The sequence below is a fragment of the Sceloporus occidentalis genome, unplaced genomic scaffold, assembly GCF_023333645.1.
Source record: "Sceloporus occidentalis isolate IW3139 unplaced genomic scaffold, rSceOcc1.0.p SCAF_591, whole genome shotgun sequence".
Taxonomy (NCBI): Eukaryota; Metazoa; Chordata; class Lepidosauria; order Squamata; family Phrynosomatidae; genus Sceloporus; species Sceloporus occidentalis.
In genome coordinates, this window is record NW_028317571.1 from 47326 (window position 1) to 55116 (window position 7791).

Genomic DNA, 7791 nt, shown 5'->3' on the forward strand with positions numbered 1-7791 from the left:
AGACAGGTCCCATCCTCCTCACAAGGCTCAGCATGTGGGTGGGGGGGGTCTTAGAAGACAGTTCCCATCCTCCTCACAAGGCTCAGCATGTGGGGGGGGGAGGTCTTAGAAGACAGTTCCCATCATCCTCCCAAGGCTCAGCATGTGGGGGGGGTCTTAGAAGACAGTTCCCATCATCCTCCCAAGGCTCAGCATGTGGGGGGGGAGGTCTTAGAAGACAGTTCCCATCATCCTCACAAGGCTCAGCATGTGGGGGGGGGGGGTCTTAGAAGACAGTTCCCATCCTCCTCACAAGGCTCAGCATGTGGGGGGGGAAGTCTTAGAAGACAGTTCCCATCATCCTCACAAGGCTCAGCATGTGGGGGGGGGGTCTTAGAAGACAGTTCCCATCCTCCTCACAAGGCTCAGCATGTGGGGGGGGGGTCTTAGAAGACAGTTCCCATCATCCTCCCAAGGCTCAGCAAGTGGGGGGGGAGGTCTTAGAAGACAGTTCCCATCATCCTCCCAAGGCTCAGCATGTGGGGGGGGAGGTCTTAGAAGACAGTTCCCATCATCCTCACAAGGCTCAGCATGTGGGGGGGGGGGTCTTAGAAGACAGTTCCCATCCTCCTCACAAGGCTCAGCATGTGGGGGGGGGGTCTTAAAAGACAGTTCCCATCCTCCTCACAAGGCTCAGCATGTGGGGGGGGGTCTTAGAAGACAGGTCCCATCCTCCTGTCAGAACTCCAAAGCCAATTACTGATCAATATTCACATTCTCTTTGGTTACTGTTCATATTGTGTGTAATTGCTTTAACTGTAGTTCTGTCAGCTTTGCTTTGCTTTGCTAGGGGGGATGGGACGCTGGGCTTGGGAAGGATTGCAGCCTAGGATTGGAATGCACTGTTTAATTAGCTGGAGACATCTGCGGAGCCTGTCCAAGGTCAGGTTGGTTTCTCAAGCCTAGTTAGCTTGGGAAGCAAGGGGGGAAGAAGGTGGAGAGGAGAAAAGGCGGGAGAGGAAAAAAAGGTGGGGGCTTGAGTACATTTAACTTGGTGTTTGAGGTTTGGCTTTCAGATTTCACTGAAAAGTCTGTCTGATCACTTTCATCTGTATCTCAATAAACTTCACTGCTTTTAAGCAAGTTGCTGTTGTGGATCACTGGTGGAAGTTGTTGGATCTTACACCTCCTCACAAGGCTCAGCATGTGGGGGGGTCTTAGAAGACAGGTCCCATCATCCTCACAAGGTTCAGCATGTGGGGGGGGGGGGTCTTAGAAGACAGTTCCCATCCTCCTCACAAGGCTCAGCATGTGGGGGGGTCTTAGAAGACAGTTCCCATCATCCTCCCAAGGCTCAGCATGTGGGGGGGGGGTCTTAGAAGACAGTTCCCATCATCCTCACAAGGCTCAGCATGTGGGGGGGGAGGTCTTAGAAGACAGTTCCCATCATCCTCACAAGGCTCAGCATTTGGGGGGGGGGTCTTAGAAGACAGTTCCCATCCTCCTCACAAGGCTCAGCATGTGGGGGGGGGAGGTCTTAGAAGACAGTTCCCATCATCCTCCCAAGGCTCAGCATGTGGGGGGGGGGGTCTTAGAAGACAGGTCCCATCCTCCTCACAAGGCTCAGCATGTGGGTGGGGGGGTCTTAGAAGACAGTTCCCATCCTCCTCACAAGGCTCAGCATGTGGGGGGGGGGAGGTCTTAGAAGACAGTTCCCATCATCCTCCCAAGGCTCAGCATGTGGGGGGGGTCTTAGAAGACAGTTCCCATCATCCTCCCAAGGCTCAGCATGTGGGGGGGGAGGTCTTAGAAGACAGTTCCCATCATCCTCACAAGGCTCAGCATGTGGGGGGGGGGGGGGTCTTAGAAGACAGTTCCCATCCTCCTCACAAGGCTCAGCATGTGGGGGGGGAAGTCTTAGAAGACAGTTCCCATCATCCTCACAAGGCTCAGCATGTGGGGGGGGGGGGTCTTAGAAGACAGTTCCCATCCTCCTCACAAGGCTCAGCATGTGGGGGGGGGGGTCTTAGAAGACAGTTCCCATCATCCTCCCAAGGCTCAGCAAGTGGGGGGGGAGGTCTTAGAAGACAGTTCCCATCCTCCTCACAAGGCTCAGCATGTGGGGGGGGAAGTCTTAGAAGACAGTTCCCATCATCCTCACAAGGCTCAGCATGTGGGGGGGGGGTCTTAGAAGACAGTTCCCATCCTCCTCACAAGGCTCAGCATGTGGGGGGGGGGGGTCTTAGAAGACAGTTCCCATCATCCTCCCAAGGCTCAGCAAGTGGGGGGGGAGGTCTTAGAAGACAGTTCCCATCATCCTCCCAAGGCTCAGCATGTGGGGGGGGAGGTCTTAGAAGACAGTTCCCATCATCCTCACAAGGCTCAGCATGTGGGGGGGGAGGTCTTAGAAGACAGTTCCCATCATCCTCACAAGGCTCAGCATGTGGGGGGGGAGGTCTTAGAAGACAGTTCCCATCATCCTCCCAAGGCTCAGCATGTGGGGGGGGGTCTTAGAAGACAGGTCCCATCATCCTCCCAAGGCTCAGCATGTGGGGGGGGAGGTCTTAGAAGACAGTTCCCATCCTCCTCACAAGGCTCAGCATGTGGGCGGGGAGGTCTTAGAAGACAGTTCCCATCATCCTCACAAGGCTCAGCATGTGGGGGGGGGGGGTCTTAGAAGACAGTTCCCATCCTCCTCACAAGGCTCAGCATGTGGGGGGGGGGGAGGTCTTAGAAGACAGTTCCCATCATCCTCCCAAGGCTCAGCATGTGGGGGGGGTCTTAGAAGACAGTTCCCATCCTCCTCACAAGGCTCAGCATGTGGGGGGGGTCTTAGAAGACAGGTCCCATCATCCTCACAAGGCTCAGCATGTGGGGGGGGGGGTCTTAGAAGACAGTTCCCATCATCCTCACAAGGCTCAGCATGTCGGGGGGGGGTCTTAGAAGACAGTTCCCATCCTCCTCACAAGGCTCAGCATGGGGGGGGGGGGTCTTAGAAGACAGGTCCCAACCTCCTCACAAGGCTCAGCATGTGGGGGGGGGTCTTAGAAGACAGTTCCCATCCTCCTCACAAGGCTCAGCATGTGGGGGGGGGGGTCTTAGAAGACAGTTCCCATCCTCCTCACAAGGCTCAGCATGTGGGGGGGGGTCTTAGAAGACAGTTCCCATCATCCTCCCAAGGCTCAGCATGTGGGGGAGGAGGTCTTAGAAGACAGTTCCCATCCTCCTCACAAGGCTCAGCATGTGGGTGGGGGGGTCTTAGAAGACAGTTCCCATCCTCCTCACAAGGCTCAGCATGTGGGGGGGGAGGTCTTAGAAGACAGTTCCCATCATCCTCCCAAGGCTCAGCATGTGGGGGGGGGGTCTTAGAAGACAGTTCCCATCATCCTCCCAAGGCTCAGCATGTGGGGGGGGGAGGTCTTAGAAGACAGTTCCCATCATCCTCACAAGGCTCAGCATGTGGGGGGGGGGGTCTTAGAAGACAGTTCCCATCCTCCTCACAAGGCTCAGCATGTGGGGGGGGAGGTCTTAGAAGACAGTTCCCATCATCCTCACAAGGCTCAGCATGTGGGGGGGGGGGTCTTAGAAGACAGTTCCCATCCTCCTCACAAGGCTCAGCATGTGGGGGGGGGAGGTCTTAGAAGACAGTTCCCATCATCCTCCCAAGGCTCAGCATGTGGGGGGGGGTCTTAGAAGACAGTTCCCATCATCCTCCCAAGGCTCAGCATGTGGGGGGGGAGGTCTTAGAAGACAGTTCCCATCCTCCTCACAAGGCTCAGCATGTGGGCGGGGGAGGTCTTAGAAGACAGTTCCCATCATCCTCACAAGGCTCAGCATGTGGGGGGGGGTCTTAGAAGACAGTTCCCATCCTCCTCACAAGGCTCAGCATGTGGGGGGGGGGGAGGTCTTAGAAGACAGTTCCCATCATCCTCCCAAGGCTCAGCATGTGGGGGGGGTCTTAGAAGACAGTTCCCATCCTCCTCACAAGGCTCAGCATGTGGGGGGGGTCTTAGAAGACAGGTCCCATCATCCTCACAAGGCTCAGCATGTGGGGGGGGGGTCTTAGAAGACAGTTCCCATCATCCTCACAAGGCTCAGCATGTCGGGGGGGGGGGTCTTAGAAGACAGTTCCCATCCTCCTCACAAGGCTCAGCATGGGGGGGGGGGTCTTAGAAGACAGGTCCCAACCTCCTCACAAGGCTCAGCATGTGGGGGGGGGGTCTTAGAAGACAGTTCCCATCCTCCTCACAAGGCTCAGCATGTGGGGGGGGGGTCTTAGAAGACAGTTCCCATCCTCCTCACAAGGCTCAGCATGTGGGGGGGGGGGTCTTAGAAGACAGTTCCCATCATCCTCCCAAGGCTCAGCATGTGGGGGAGGAGGTCTTAGAAGACAGTTCCCATCCTCCTCACAAGGCTCAGCATGTGTGGGGGGGGGGTCTTAGAAGACAGTTCCCATCCTCCTCACAAGGCTCAGCATGTTGGGGGGGGGTCTTAGAAGACAGGTCCCATCATCCTCACAAGGCTCAGCATGTTGGGGGGGGGGTCTTAGAAGACAGTTCCCATCCTCCTCACAAGGCTCAGCATGTGGGGGGGGGTCTTAGAAGACAGTTCCCATCCTCCTCACAAGGCTCAGCATGTGGGGGGGGTCTTAGAAGACAGTTCCCATCATCCTCACAAGGCTCAGCATGTGGGGGGGGAGGTCTTAGAAGACAGTTCCCATCCTCCTCACAAGGCTCAGCATGTGGGGGGGGGGTCTTAGAAGACAGTTCCCATCCTCCTCACAAGGCTCAGCATGTTGGGGGGGGGGGTCTTAGAAGACAGGTCCCATCATCCTCACAAGGCTCAGCATGTTGGGGGGGGGGTCTTAGAAGACAGGTCCCATCATCCTCACAAGGCTCAGCATGTTGGGGGGGGTCTTAGAAGACAGGTCCCATCATCCTCACAAGGCTCAGCATGTTGGGGGGGGGTCTTAGAAGACAGTTCCCATCCTCCTCACAAGGCTCAGCATGTTGGGGGGGTTCTTAGAAGACAGGTCCCATCAGCCTCACAAGGCTCAGCATGTGGGGGGGGGGGGGGTGTCGTAGAAGACAGTTCCCATCATCCTCACAAGGCTCAGCATGTGGGGGGGGGGTCTTAGAAGACAGTTCCCATCATCCTCACAAGGCTCAGCATGTGGGGGGGGGGGGTCTTAGAAGACAGTTCCCATCCTCCTCACAAGGCTCAGCATGTGGGGGGGGGGGTCTTAGAAGACAGTTCCCATCATCCTCACAAGGCTCAACATGTGGGGGGGTCTTACAAGACAGTTCCCATCATCCTCACAAGGCTCAGCATGTGGGTGGGGGGGGTCTTAGAAGACAGTTCCCATCCTCCTCACAAGGCTCAGCATGTGGGTGGGGGGGTCTTAGAAGACAGTTCCCATCCTCCTCACAAGGCTCAGCATGTGGGGGGGAAGGTCTTAGAAGACAGTTCCCATCATCCTCCCAAGGCTCAGCATGTGGGGGGGGGTCTTAGAAGACAGTTCCCATCATCCTCCCAAGGCTCAGCATGTGGGGGGGGGGGAGGTCTTAGAAGACAGTTCCCATCATCCTCACAAGGCTCAGCATGTGGGGGGGGGGGGTCTTAGAAGACAGTTCCCATCATCCTCACAAGGCTCAGCATGTGGGGAGGGAGGTCTTAGAAGACAGTTCCCATCATCCTCACAAGGCTCAGCATTTGGGGGGGGGGTCTTAGAAGACAGTTCCCATCCTCCTCCCAAGGCTCAGCATGTGGGGGGGGGAGGTCTTAGAAGACAGTTCCCATCATCCTCCCAAGGCTCAGCATGTGGGGGGGGGGTCTTAGAAGACAGTTCCCATCATCCTCACAAGGCTCAGCATGTGGGGGGGGAGGTCTTAGAAGACAGTTCCCATCATCCTCACAAGGCTCAGCATTTGGGGGGGGGGGTCTTAGAAGACAGTTCCCATCCTCCTCACAAGGCTCAGCATGTGGGGGGGGGGAGGTCTTAGAAGACAGTTCCCATCATCCTCCCAAGGCTCAGCATGTGGGGGGGGGGGGGGTCTTAGAAGACAGGTCCCATCCTCCTCACAAGGCTCAGCATGTGGGTGGGGGGGGTCTTAGAAGACAGTTCCCATCCTCCTCACAAGGCTCAGCATGTGGGGGGGAGGTCTTAGAAGACAGTTCCCATCATCCTCCCAAGGCTCAGCATGTGGGGGGGGGGTCTTAGAAGACAGTTCCCATCATCCTCCCAAGGCTCAGCATGTGGGGGGGGGAGGTCTCAGAAGACAGTTCCCATCATCCTCACAAGGCTCAGCATGTGGGGGGGGGGGTCTTAGAAGACAGTTCCCATCCTCCTCACAAGGCTCAGCATGTGGGGGGGGAAGTCTTAGAAGACAGTTCCCATCATCCTCACAAGGCTCAGCATGTGGGGGGGGGGGGTCTTAGAAGACAGTTCCCATCCTCCTCACAAGGCTCAGCATGTGGGGGGGGGTCTTAGAAGACAGTTCCCATCATCCTCCCAAGGCTCAGCAAGTGGGGGGGGAGGTCTTAGAAGACAGTTCCCATCATCCTCCCAAGGCTCAGCATGTGGGGGGGGGAGGTCTTAGAAGACAGTTCCCATCATCCTCACAAGGCTCAGCATGTGGGGGGGGGAGGTCTTAGAAGACAGTTCCCATCATCCTCACAAGGCTCAGCATGTGGGGGGGGGAGGTCTTAGAAGACAGTTCCCATCATCCTCCCAAGGCTCAGCATGTGGGGGGGGGGTCTTAGAAGACAGGTCCCATCATCCTCCCAAGGCTCAGCATGTGGGGGGGGAGGTCTTAGAAGACAGTTCCCATCCTCCTCACAAGGCTCAGCATGTGGGCGGGGAGGTCTTAGAAGACAGTTCCCATCATCCTCACAAGGCTCAGCATGTGGGGGGGGGGGGGTCTTAGAAGACAGTTCCCATCCTCCTCACAAGGCTCAGCATGTGGGGGGGGGGAGGTCTTAGAAGACAGTTCCCATCATCCTCCCAAGGCTCAGCATGTGGGGGGGGTCTTAGAAGACAGTTCCCATCCTCCTCACAAGGCTCAGCATGTGGGGGGGGTCTTAGAAGACAGGTCCCATCATCCTCACAAGGCTCAGCATGTGGGGGGGGGGTCTTAGAAGACAGTTCCCATCATCCTCACAAGGCTCAGCATGTCGGGGGGGGGGTCTTAGAAGACAGTTCCCATCCTCCTCACAAGGCTCAGCATGGGGGGGGGGGGTCTTAGAAGACAGGTCCCAACCTCCTCACAAGGCTCAGCATGTGGGGGGGGGGGTCTTAGAAGACAGTTCCCATCCTCCTCACAAGGCTCAGCATGTGGGGGGGGGGGGGTCTTAGAAGACAGTTCCCATCCTCCTCACAAGGCTCAGCATGTGGGGGGGGGGTCTTAGAAGACAGTTCCCATCATCCTCCCAAGGCTCAGCATGTGGGGGAGGAGGTCTTAGAAGACAGTTCCCATCCTCCTCACAAGGCTCAGCATGTGGGTGGGGGGGTCTTAGAAGACAGTTCCCATCCTCCTCACAAGGCTCAGCATGTGGGGGGGGAGGTCTTAGAAGACAGTTCCCATCATCCTCCCAAGGCTCAGCATGTGGGGGGGGGTCTTAGAAGACAGTTCCCATCATCCTCCCAAGGCTCAGCATGTGGGGGGGGGAGGTCTTAGAAGACAGTTCCCATCATCCTCACAAGGCTCAGCATGTGGGGGGGGGGGTCTTAGAAGACAGTTCCCATCCTCCTCACAAGGCTCAGCATGTGGGGGGGGGAGGTCTTAGAAGACAGTTCCCATCATCCTCACAAGG